Source organism: Theropithecus gelada, chromosome 16 (assembly GCF_003255815.1).
Source record: "Theropithecus gelada isolate Dixy chromosome 16, Tgel_1.0, whole genome shotgun sequence".
Taxonomy (NCBI): Eukaryota; Metazoa; Chordata; class Mammalia; order Primates; family Cercopithecidae; genus Theropithecus; species Theropithecus gelada.
Window position 1 is genome coordinate 29,347,358 of NC_037684.1, and position 12,701 is coordinate 29,360,058.

Sequence of the window (12,701 nt, forward strand, 5' to 3'; positions counted from 1 at the left end):
CATCCTGGCCATCTGTGGGCCTTGGTCACCCACGTCAGCCTTGGCATCTCCCCAGCAGCGGTCAGCAGCCCAGTGAGAAAGCAGACAAGGCAGCATGCGAACAGATCTGGGGAGTCTCACTCGGGCATTCTGACAGGACCAGGGTCAAAGAAGGGCCAGGGTGGCTGGAGAAACATTCACAGTCTCTGGGTTGGACAGGATGGCAGAGTGGGTGACTGGGGTGCAGGGAGAGGCAGGTGGACGCCGGGAGGTCAGACCCTGGGAGGACTTGGGAACGTCGGGTGGGATGGGCCCTGGGTGCACCCTGGGAACACCAGACAGGTCTCAGGCCAGGCTCCCTAAACCCCAGTAGGGTGATGTAGTCACTCCCTGAGGGACTCCTGTCAGAGCCTGGCCACCCACCCTGGGCAGCACCCATCCTGTCTTGGGCTGACTTTTCTCAGCCACCCTGGCCAGGTGATCTCCACTTTCAGCGAAAGCACCTTCCTGTGTCGCCAGCTTGTCTGGAGCCTTTAGAGTGTCTCTGCTGAGGGTCCCACAGAAGCCCAGGTCTGAACGGGTACCCCCAGGGCTAAACGGGTACCCCCAGGCCCTGAGTGAGACACCTTTTATCCCCATCAACAGAGGGCATCTCGTCCCTCCACGGCCACCCTCTGTGTCTTGGAGCCACATCCTCTGGCTCTGATTCTGTGCAGCTGACTGTCCCCTCCCTAAGAGTCCTCCTGCCCTCCTGCTGGCCAGGCTCCAGCTGCCCTTGGTGCCCACAGATGGGTGGATGAAGCCCAGATGTCAGCATCTCCCCTTCGCATGTCACCTGGACCGACCCTACTTCCAGGAGATGACCACAAAACCCAGCACCCACCCAGTTCCCCCCGTCCTCTGTCATGGCCTCAAAGTCAGCCTTGCCCTCCCAGCACCCTGGCCCAGGAGACCTCCAGGAGTACCTCCAGCCAGGCTCCAGGGGATGTTCCCACCCTTCCTCCCCAGGGCCAAGGACGTATGGTGGGGTCCCCAGATGGGAGGGTGGGAGGCCCGGTGTTCATGGGCCTCTGCAGCTACTCAGCCATTCCAGCTGACAGCTCCACATCTTGGGAACAGGCTCTGATTTCTTGATGGGCTAGGGGCTTCTCAGGATTCCACAGCCCAAATGGTACAAGGGTCCAGGGACTCCAAGACCACCAGGAGCATGTGGTACCCGCGTCACACCCCAAGACCATGAGGGTTTATGGTCCCCTCCACTCTTCCCTAGAGGCCCTGCGTCCCGTGGGGCCAGAGGAGTCGGGGGTGCTGGAGCCCCTCATGGGGCTGGTGAGAGGCTGAGTCCCAGCCAGGGCCTGACCTGGGACGTGGGGTTCTCCATGGGCTGGCAGTTGAGTTTCCTTTCCTGCCCTGGAGGAGACAGAGGCACAGGGACTGGAGCCCAGCTCCCGCAGAGCAGGGCTAAGGGCGTTGTGTCCACCGGGAGTGCGGGAAGGGGAAGGTGCTGTGGGGAGCCCTGGACACTGCCCAGTGTTCTGCACTTGGGGAAGGGTCTTCAGAGGGCCCTAGAAAAGGGAGGTTTTTAGGGCAACCCAGGGGGCCCTGAGCACCTCTGTTCCTCCCGTTGGGACACGGAAGGGCTCTGCACTCAAGGTTCCTCACTAGCTTGGCTTCTCCAGAGGGTGATTGATGGGGTAAGGAGGCACAGGGAGACCGGGCTCAGGGACCCTCCTTGCCCTGCAGTGTCCTGCTCCCCCAGCCCAGGGGTCTGGCTCACCCCCAGCCCACAGAAGGCGCAGGAAGGTCCCTGTAGGACACACAAGCAAAGCCCTCTGCCCAGGAGGGGTCATCCCCCAGCAGAGGCCAGGGCTCAGGCCCAGCCTCGTGGACAGACTGGCCCAGGACCTGACTTGGGAGGGCTCCGGGAAGCTAGACCCAGCCTCCTGGAGGGATCAGATGACCCTCATGGGGAGGGTCACTGACTCTAGGGGACCAGATCCAGTCTCCAGCCTTCAGCCTGGAAGCGCCAGGGCCTCCCATGCCTGTTGTCCCCACAGATCTCTCTCGGGCTCACCCTAAGCCTGTGGGGCATGTATTTGGTAGAGGGGAACAGGTGTTGATGCCGATGACATGCACTGACTTGAAGGTTCAGAGGAGTAAGTCCACGTGTGCCCAGTGGGGCCTGGGAAGCTCTGGGATCAGACTCCGACTGGCCCAAGGGCAGCTTACTCACACTGTCCCCATGTTCCTCTGCTCCAGCCCAGAAGGAGGTCTGGCCTGGTGGGCAGGTCAGGGCACAGTGACACCGAGCCCATCCCACACGTGACCCAGATGAAAGTCGGGAGTGTGGCAAGCAGTTCCCCACCCAGGCCTCCCCCAAACCACAGCCTCCTGTGCACATCTGGACCCCTGGGGTGGCCACAAAAGGGTCCAGCACCACCCAGTGGGAGATGACAGAGGTGGCAATGGGGTATGGGCTCTGACCCCTCCCAGGGAACTTTCCCGGCCTGATTCCCACCCTGTCCCTAGAGCACCTCATGAAGTTTTCCAGGTCTGGCCTGGGGGCACGTTTTCAGGACCAGTTTCCCCAAACCTGGGCCCTGGATGGTGACGCAGTTCTTATGCACCTTTGGGCCTCTGTGAGGAAACTACCAGAAAGCATGGGGACCTGCCACCCCAGGGTAGGCTCCAGTACCCAGTCCTCTCACCAAGTCACCTTCTGGGGCAGTCAATAGTGGGGGAGTGCCCAGGACCCCAAACCTGGGCCTTCCTCTTACATCTTTTCTTCCTCCTCTTCCTCCTGGACTCTAAGTAAGTGCAGGAGGCCCACCGGTCCTCAGGGCAGGCGCTCAGTGCATGTGTACTGGTACTCAGTGCTGTGCACGCAGGAGGGGGATGTGGGCAAGACCCTCCAACAAGCCCCCTCCCACTTTTCACATTGTCCCACCCTGCCCCTCAAATGGCCCTCAAGGGCACTGGAGGAGCCAGACCTATTTGGGGGAGCCCCCGCCCCTCCCTGCAAGCAGTGACAGCCTCAGAGAGCAGCAGAGGCCCCTCACTCCTGCACACCCTTCCAAGGGTGCCAGGAAAACAAGCCTTGAGCCAGGGAGACAAGGGAATTGGTGTCCTTGACCTCCAGAGCATTCAGGGAGAGGGCACGGGTGGGACCCCTGGCCCAGAGCCAGTGCCAAGAGTTTAGCCAGATGTGGGAACAGTCAGTCCTGGCAGGGACTGGGCAGCTCAGGAGGGCAGAAAGGGCCCCGTGTCCAGGTCCTCTCACCCACTGTGGAGACAGGTCCCCATGTGAGGTGGCAAGGGGGCTAGGTGACAGCCCAGGCCCCTCCCACCTGAGTTCTGACTAGGGACTGTATCCCAGGCCCAACAGCCCTGGGATGAGGGTGGTAAGGCAGGAAGCCCCCAGCCAGCCTGAACCCTGGGAGGTAGTCCCAGGAGCCACCTGCCATGCCCCGACAGCTTCCCCACCCCGGGCGGCACACACTCCCTCCCTCTGGGATCAGCAGCCTACAGGCGTGTCCTGTCAGGCCACGGGGGCCACACAGAGACCTCGAGGACTCTAGAGACCCAGAAAGGTGGGGCCTGATCAGAAAGAACTGCATGGGCTCACTGGAGATGCTGACCACGCCTGTTTTCCTGTCAGCCAAACCTAAGCGAGGGTCCTCAGCACCCAGGCCTGAGCCAGCTTCACCGTGTGGCAGGAAGACCCTCTGCAAGTGGGGTGGGCAGGCCCCTCCAGGCCCACTAGCACGGTTCCAGCAGCACATCTGGTCAGCTTCCCCGCCATGAGTGCATCCTCCTTTCACACCCTGTCCTGTCCTGGTGGGGCTATCCCAGGGTGTGCCCAGCCTGGCCCCAGCTCAGGGAGGACCTCGGGTTTCCTGGAGGTACCTGCAGTGGAACTCCCTGCCTCAGCTCCTGACAGACTCGGATGTGGGGAGCCCTTGGTTCCCCTATTATGATTTCCAACAGGGCTGCTGGGCCCATGTCCCCTCCGAATGTGTCCTGGACAGCCCAGGACCATGGGACAGGCCTAACCCAGGAAGCCCACGGGGACCCCAACACCGGACCCTGCCCAGGCCCTTCAGGACTAAGAGGGAGGTCAGGAGATACCCCCACTGCAACATGGACACCTGTATCTGGAAGGAGCCAGGGTGGCACCTGCCAGCTTCCCCACAGCCTGACACCTTGGAAGATCCCATTCAATGGGAAAGCTGGTCCCATCAAGGCCACGAGAGAGAAAGAGGTGAGCATGGCATCCCTGCAGCCCCGGACAGCCAGCAGCATAGACCTGGGGCACAATTCCCAGGCCAAGAGGGGTCTGGCCTAGACCCCAGCCCTGGGAAGAGAGGGGTAGCAGGGCTGTGGTGGGCTCCCAGTTGCAGTCAGCATGACCATGCAGGCGACCCTGGCACTGCAGAGCTCTGCACTGTCACAATTCACCTCACAGAACCGGGAAGAGATCCCGAAGCCTTGCATCACCAAATGGATGGCACCATTTCCCAGGAGGACCAGCTGGCCACCTACTGGCAGGCTGACCACACTGCAGAAGGGGCTGAGATTGGCTTTCACTGCACTGAGCCGCCATGTGGACATGGACTTGTGGGCCCTGCAGTGCACACAGCACTGCTTCCGACCAGGGTATCCCATTCACAGCTAAGGACAAGCAGCAGTGTGCTCCCACCTCAGGGACTTGGCTCTGCCATCTCTACTTGGAATGTTCTCAGTTCCCTCCAGGCTTCTAGAAGCATCTGGGCCAGGGCTCATGGCTGGATAAGCACTTGAGGCCCACATCCCAAACGAGCTTCCCATCCTCGTTTTCCTTTCTGGTTAAACTTTTGAACATTTATGAAGAAAGTGCACAGCTCTGAAGACATTAACAGATGGAACACATCAGCCCCCAGATCACAAAGCCAGCCCAGCCTGTCCCAGCGCCCCCAGCCCTGCACCCAGCCTTCTGACTTCTGACGACACCATGAGCCTACCTTTTGAACTTTACACTCATGGAAGGATAACCACCTTCATCTTTGAAAATAAATGTTTACTTTTGAAATGATTTTAGATATACAGAAAAACTGAAAAGGCACTATAGTGTACTCCGACAACTTCCATCCAGCTGCACCTAATAATGACATTTTGCATTACCATGGCACATTTGTCCAAATTAAGAAATTTAGGCCAGGTGTGGTGGCTCACACCTGTAATCCCAGCAATTTGAGAGGCCGAGGCAGGAGGTTCAGGTTCATTTGAGTCCAGGAGTTTGAGACCAGCCTGGGCAACATAGGTAGATCCTATCTCTGGATCAAAGTTTAAAAAAAAATAAGTAGCCAGGCAAGGTAGTGTGTGCCTATAGTCCCACCAAGTCAGGAGGCTGAGGCAGGAGGATCGCTTGAGCCCAAAAGATCCAGGAAGCAGTGAGCTATGATCGCACCACTGCATTCCAGCCTGGGTGACAGAGTGAGACTTCATCTCTTAAAAAAAATTAAGGAATTTAACATGGGTGCAATCCTGTTAACTGAATAATAATGTTAACTATTATTTAAGGTTATTAATGCCGTCATTATATTAATATGGTGAAATTCATTCAGATTTCACCTGTTTTTGCTTAACTTCTAGTACCTGTCCCAGGATCCCACCTCGGACTCACCTTCTGCCTTTAGGTCATTCCTCCTTAGCTTCCTCCAGAGGCTACAACCAAACACACACCTTGGCTGAATGGTACAGCTCATTGCTCCTGGGCTCCAAACCTCTGCAGCATGTTACCGTACAGAGTACCACAGGCAATGGTAACACAATGGTGGCTATCTGTGTATCTAAACACAGAAAAGGATCATAAAAATACAGTATAAATGATTTTTTTAATGGTACATCTGGCCAGGTGTGGTGGTTCATGCCTATAATCCCAGCACTTTGGGAGACCGTGCTGGGAGGATCACCGGAGCCCAGAAGTTCTACACTAGTCTGGGCAGCATAAAAAGACCCCATCTCTTTTTAGATATCATATTTTAGAGATGGTACACCTGTATATGGCAGCTCCAAGGTTATAGGGCATATAACCTTATGGGACCACCATTCTATATGCATTCTGGCAGGGACTGAAATGTCACTGTCTGACACATGATTGCATAGGTAAGTAATCTAGAGATGATTTAAAGCATATGGGAAGATGTGCTTAGATTATATGCAAATACTGTACCATTTTATATCAGGACTGGAGCATCCGTAGATTTTGGTATTTGTGGGAAGTGGTGAAACTGACTCCCCACATAGGCCGAGGGACAACTGTAAACATTTCAGACCCCACAGAAGGCTCAGTTGCCTGCCCCCTCACTCCCAGGTAAGCTTTCTAAAGTGTTGGTTTCACTTTACGAGCACTTTACCTGCTCATCCATGAGCCAGAGGGCTCCATCAACAGCTTGGGCTGTCTCAGAAAGACCTGGGTTCCATCCCATTCAGCCACTTAGTAGCTGTCTCACTTTGGGTAAATCATGTAACTTCTCTGAACCTCAGCGTCCTCATCTGTAAATTGGGCCGATGGTGGCCCTTACCTCGCAGGGCCCCTGTGAGGACTAAGTGAGATGAAAGCTGACACCCCAAGTGACACCACTTCTCCCTACCTCAGTGAAGGTAGAGGCCTTCACTACCCAATGCGAAGGTTATGGGGAGGATGCGAGGCCCCAGGGATCCCCTGTCCCAGGAGCATAAACCCTGGATTTTTGCTTCCAGAAATAACCACCTCTAGGATCAGGGTGGCTCTCAACTCCCCAAAGCCTGTGCGCCCACCCTACGAAGGCGGCATCTTCAGCAGTGGGGAAGGGGCTGTACTGTGTCACCTTCACCCTGGCCACTGTCTGCCCTCATGACTCAGAGCCCAGCTAGGTCCCTAAGCAAAGCAGTGCAGGAACCTGCCTTGGCCCTGGGCTCCAGACATCCCGGCCACCCCCACCACCTGCCCCACCCTGCCACCTCCATCCGTCAGCCCCTGCTTGCCTCCTTCACAGCTCAGGACATCTTAGCTCCTTACATGTCGCCATTGTCTGTCTCCTCAAGGAGAGTGCAGCACAAGGGCAAGGAACTCGGTCAGTCTATGAATGTGTCTCTGGTGTCAGGGAGAGATTAGAAACTCTGTAGGTCTCACCCAGTGTCTGCATGCATTCCAAAGCAGAAGACAGCTTTGGAAATGAGAAGAGACCCTCCTGAGGTGAGAGTCCTTAGCTGGCATTTCCCAAGTATTCTCGGTAGGCCAGGCACTGAGCTGGACCCATGGACATGTAAGCATGGAACCCATAGGGTGCTGTCACTCATGCACAGGTGGGTTTGCCTGGCCCTGGTGCAGTCACATAGCTCCCTGCTAGCTGAGCTGAAATTGGAACCCATTCAGTTTGGCTCTGGCACTGCTCAATGGCTCCCCAGCTGCTTTGAGTGAGAGCTAAAGCCTTGCAATGGCCTCAGGTCATTGAACCTGGGCCTTCTCTCCCTGAGCTGTCTCCTGATCTCCCCTAGCTCTCACCAGGCCAGATGCAGGCTTCCCCTCTGGGCCTCAGGCTCCTGCCTCAGGGCCTTTGCACAGAGAATGCTCTCTGCCTAGAAAATTGCTTGGGTCACCCATCACCTCCTACAAACCTTGCTCAAACCTTGCTTCGTCAATGAGGACAAGCCTGGCCATGCATCTAGAAGGCGTCCAGCACAGGGTATGTGCTCAATACACAGGTGAAGAAGGAAGGGATGGACAAGAGGGCGGTGGAGGAAGGGCAGAATGCTGATGGTCATTTTTATTCCAGTGTAACAGGTAGCAATGAATACCTAAGGGCAACGCAGACGGGGGCAAAGCCAAAGATCACAAAAGGCCAACATGAGCAGGGTGGGAGAGTGCAGCTCTACTCATCTGCTCTGGTGCAGATTTGGAGACTCCAGATGTGTCACCTCTGGGCAGCCCCTTCTCAGCCCCCTCCCCACTGAGCTCTTCCTCTACTTCCAAACCTGGCCCATCCTCCAGGGATCCAGGACAATACAGGAGACAGCCGTGCATCTCCCAGAACACTAGGAAAGGCTGTGGGTAGGGAGGATGCTCAGTGGCCCTTGAAACTCATCTCAGTTTTGCTCCAAATGTGCAGCCCTGCCACTCCTGTGAACAGGAAGAGTACTGGAATGAGAACCCAGATGCTGGGCCCTATTCCTCTTGACATCTGATCATCTTCCCCATCCCCAGCATTTCCCAGGGTCCTGGGAGAGGGACAGCTGTCTTATGTATTGTCCTGCTTCGTCTGTGTATTGAGATGCATGTGCTGGATGCCTTCAGATGCATGGCCAGGGTTGTAGGTCTCATTGATGAGGAAAGGTTCAAATAAGGTTTGCAGGAGGTGACGGGTCATCCAAGCAGATATCTTGGCAGAGAGCATTCCAGGCAGTGGGAATGGCTCATGCAAAGGCCCTGAGGCAGGAGCATGACCGGCATGCCTGAGGCCCAGAGGGGAGGTCTGCATCTGACCTGGTGTGAGCAGAGGCGAGCAGCAGACAGCTCAGGGAGAGACGTCCCAGGTTCAATGGCTGAGGCTGTTGCAAGGCTCTAGCTGTTACTCAGACCAGCAGGGGAGCCAGCAGAGGAGCCTGGCCAGAAGCAGGCTCAGCTGTGGCTCTGGTGTTAACAGGCCACACCACACCAGCGGGGAGGAGATGGGGGCCAGCTGGCTGGTCCAGGTAAGTAATGAAGGGTGCTCAAACTAGGTGGGAGAAGGCAGGCGATGAGTAGTGTCACCTCAAGATCATTGTGAAGGTGTCACCTGTATGATTTACTCACGGACTGAATGGGGATGGGTGTGGAGGGAAAAGGAGAGTCCAGTCCACAGGCCCCATGAGTCAGACTGAATGGGTTTTAATTTCAACTCAGCTAGCAGGGAGCTATGTGACTGCACAGGAACCAGTGCAAACTGAACAGACGGGGACATCCTCCCTGGACTACTCTCCATTCATCCATCCATTCATCCATTGGCCCATCTCTAGTACTGTCCCAACTACAGCCCTAGCAAGTGGAGACAACAAAAAGACCAGTTTTCCAGCTTTGTGATCTTGGAAGCAGTTGCTACCAGTATGAGGAGAGAGAATCAGTTTCCTCCAGGATCCAGAGAGCATATCAGCCAGCCTCGGAGTCAGGAAAGGAGCTCGGCCTCTCCACCAGCTAGACAGGCCTGCAGTAGGATGGGGCTGGGGCTGGCCATGCAGATCACTTGGGCCTCATGAGGGGAAAGGAAAGACCACGGGGCAGAGGAGGAGCATGGGGGCAGCTGGTGGCCTAAGGAGAAGGCACCTCAGAGAAGGGGTCTGTCTTAGTTTGTTTTCACGCTGCTATAAAGAAATACCGGAGACTGGGTAATTTATCAAAGAAAGAGGTTGAATTGACTCACAGTTCAGGAAACTTACAATCATGGTGGAAGGCAAAGGGGAAGCAGGCACCTTCTTCACAAGGCAGCAGGAGGGAGTGAGAGAGAAAACGAGGAAGTGCCATGCTTTGAGACCATCTGCTCTTCTGAGAACTCACTCACTATCAGGGGAACAACATGGGGGAACCCGGCCCCCTATAATCCAATCACCTCCCACGAGGTTCCTCCCTTGGCACATGGGGATTACAGCTCAAGATGAGATTTGGGTGGTGACACAGAGCCAACCCTATCAGGGTCTCACTCTGTCTTGCAGCTCCCCAGGGGCTGAAGCTGAGTGCAGAACTGCTGACCCTGCTCTACAGCTTGCGGGAACTCTGCCTGTGCACCCCCTTCTGCTGCTTCCTGGGGGTGGGGCCTGCTTCCTCAAAAGAAGGGTGGGTCTGTTCTCCTGCCAGCCCCCCAAAGGGCCTTGTGGAGCCCTGGCCACGTCCTCCCAAGGTGAGGGCATAAAACTGGGCTCCCTGCCCTTCTTGCTGCTTGAGTGACAAGCCTCAGGTCATCCCTAGGTCCTGTCACTGCTCCTGCTTCTAAATGGAGAGCGTTTTGCCAGATCTTCCTAGGAGAGGCCGGGGGCTCATCCTGTTGTTTGTTCTATCTTGGTAAAATGAGGTTGAGACATCTAGACAAGCAGACAATAGAGTGGCTCCCAGGAAGGGGGGTGGCGGGTGCTGGCATTTGGGCTTGCCTGGACCTTGTGGCGAGGGAGAAAGGTTACCAGGAGGCAGCACTGTCAGTCAGGGCTAAAGTCAGGAAGAGGTGGTTATGCTGGGGGGTGTGGGGGCAGAGTGTGGCTGGCTTGGGGTGGGGCATAAGTGAGAGCCAAGATCTGTCAGCATGCAGTGGGTGTGGCTGACACCTGGCCTAGGGGCTGTGGGGCCCAGTGGTTGCTCTTAGTTCCTGGATCCAAGGAGATTTCTGGAGCTTGTGCCTGGGGCTTTCTAGGGGTGGAGATGGTGAGGGGCAGGGAAAGGGTGGCAGAGGAGGCCTTGCATGGCAGAGTTCAGGGCGGGATGCCGGGCAAGGACCAGATTGCAGTGACTGCTCCCATCCCCACCACTACCCCTACCTCTACCCCAACCCTGGTGCAGGGTAGGGCCTTGGCAGGTGCCCTCTGCTTTGGCCTCAGCAGATCACAGGTTGGAAGCCAGCAGTCCAATAGGCGTGCCACTCAAGCCAGCAGTGACCTACAGCTTCTGCTTCCTGGAGCGTGCGGTGCCCACCCAGGAGAGCACAAGCACACTCCACACCCCTGACCTTGAGGGCACTGGGAGGTGGGGGCGCTGTGCTGGGACCAAGGCCTTGCAGCCCTGTGCGTGTGCCCTGGAAGGTAGCCTAGGAGTCCTGCGTGCACCTCTCTGCGCCGGGGGGTGGGACAGGAGCCTGAACAGTGGCAGAGAGGGAGAGGAGAAGGGAGAGAGACGTGCAAAAGAAGGAGACAGAAAGAGACATGGGGAGAAAGGAGTTAGAGAGAGGAAAAGAGATGGGGAGAGAGACAGAGGAGGCTGAGAGGTAGTATGGGGAGAGAGATAAGAAGAGAGACATAAAAGGTACAGAGACAGGGAGAGATGGGCATGAGCAGAGGTCAGGTCACTCTTGATCTTAGTTCCCAGTGCAAACTGCAGGTCACCGTCACCTGCCCACACGTGCACTGAAGAGCTCTGTGCCTGCTGCCCACAGCCCCTGAGAACTCCTTCTCTTGAAGAATAAAACTTTTGATGACTGCCATTCCTCACTGGATTTTGGTTGTGTCTTTGATGAACCGTGATGTCCCACCTTCCTGGGCTCAAGGTTCCACCAAAAGCTGATGCCTCTTTTCGGGAGGCTCTGCAGTGCCTTCATCTCACTAGGCTCCCCAGGAAGCTTATGAACTTGGGTTGGACCCTAAGCAGTCGGATACATGCTGGGGCTCTGCTTCTCTCTTTCGTTAAGAGGGAAAGTTAAAAAAGAGATTGAAGCATGGTCTGCAGAGAAGGTACTTGTGCAAACACCAGGAGAACAAGAAGCCTGAGTTGTCTTCATTTCTCTTAAAAACACTCATTCCCTCCCATGCCATCTTAGTGAGGGCATGAAGCACAGCATGTGTGTATATGTGTGCAGGTGTCTGAACATGTATGTATGTGCATGTGTGTGTGTTCATATGTGTGTGTGTGTTGCAGGGGTGTGCTGTGGACAGCAGGTCCAGGGGACAGCTCCAACTCAAAGCTGCAAGTCTCTGTGATAGAATGGTCAAGATTCACTGGACCACAGCAAGAGATGTTTTCATGTGCATCCAGATTTATTAGCATTTAAACCCATATTTTTAGTACCATGTAAACCTTAAGTTACTTATCTATTCTTAGAAGCATTTACACCAGCGGTCCCCAACCTTTTTGGCACCAGAGACCAGTTTCGTGGAAAACAACTTTCCCACGGGCCAAGGAGAGGGGAAGGGATGATTTGGGGCTGATTCAAGCCCATTACATTTATGGTGCACTTTATTTCTACTATAATACATTGTAATATACAATGAAAAAATTATACAACTCACCATAATGTAGGATCAGTGGGAGCCTTGAGCTTGTTTTCCTGCATCTACATGATCCCATCTGGGGGTGATGGGAGACAGTGACACTCTCAAGTTTCCCATCAGCAAGAAGCTAGGAGGAGAGAAGCAAGAGGCCCTCTTCCCTGTCTCCTTACTTGAAGGAGAGAGGAAAGAAGCCCTCTCGGCTAGCCCTGAAGGCAAACGTATGAATACTTTAGAGTTACTAACATCGGAGTGGTGTAAGGACTGGAAAAGATGATCCATGTTGAATCCACACTCCCTCCCGTTCCCAGTCTCCTATTTCCAGGAAAAGCTGTCCAGGCCCTTCCCAGGCCTGCGTTTTGTTTGGGGTACACATGCCACCATAAACTCCATCACCTGCCATCTTGGAACTCTCTCTCCACAAATCCCTTTTCTCTTTCTACTTTTATTTGCAAAATTTCTGACAAAGAAAATATCATTGGAAGATATTCTCAATAAAAATCAAGGATGTGTATTTGAAAAAGGAAACTCCATCCTGGGCAGCAAAATATCCTAAAACAATGAATCAGCTAGACAGATATCTTAGAGAAACGAACCGACCCAAATGTGGTCCCCATTGGTAACATGCACGTATTTTACTGATGCTTCTATGGTTAATAGCATCGCCATGCTCCCCTTGAGACATAGTGCATCCCAGTCCATCAGAGAGGGGGAAATACTCATTGTTTAAACCTTGTATAGTGCTTCCAGGAGAGCCTTAAATT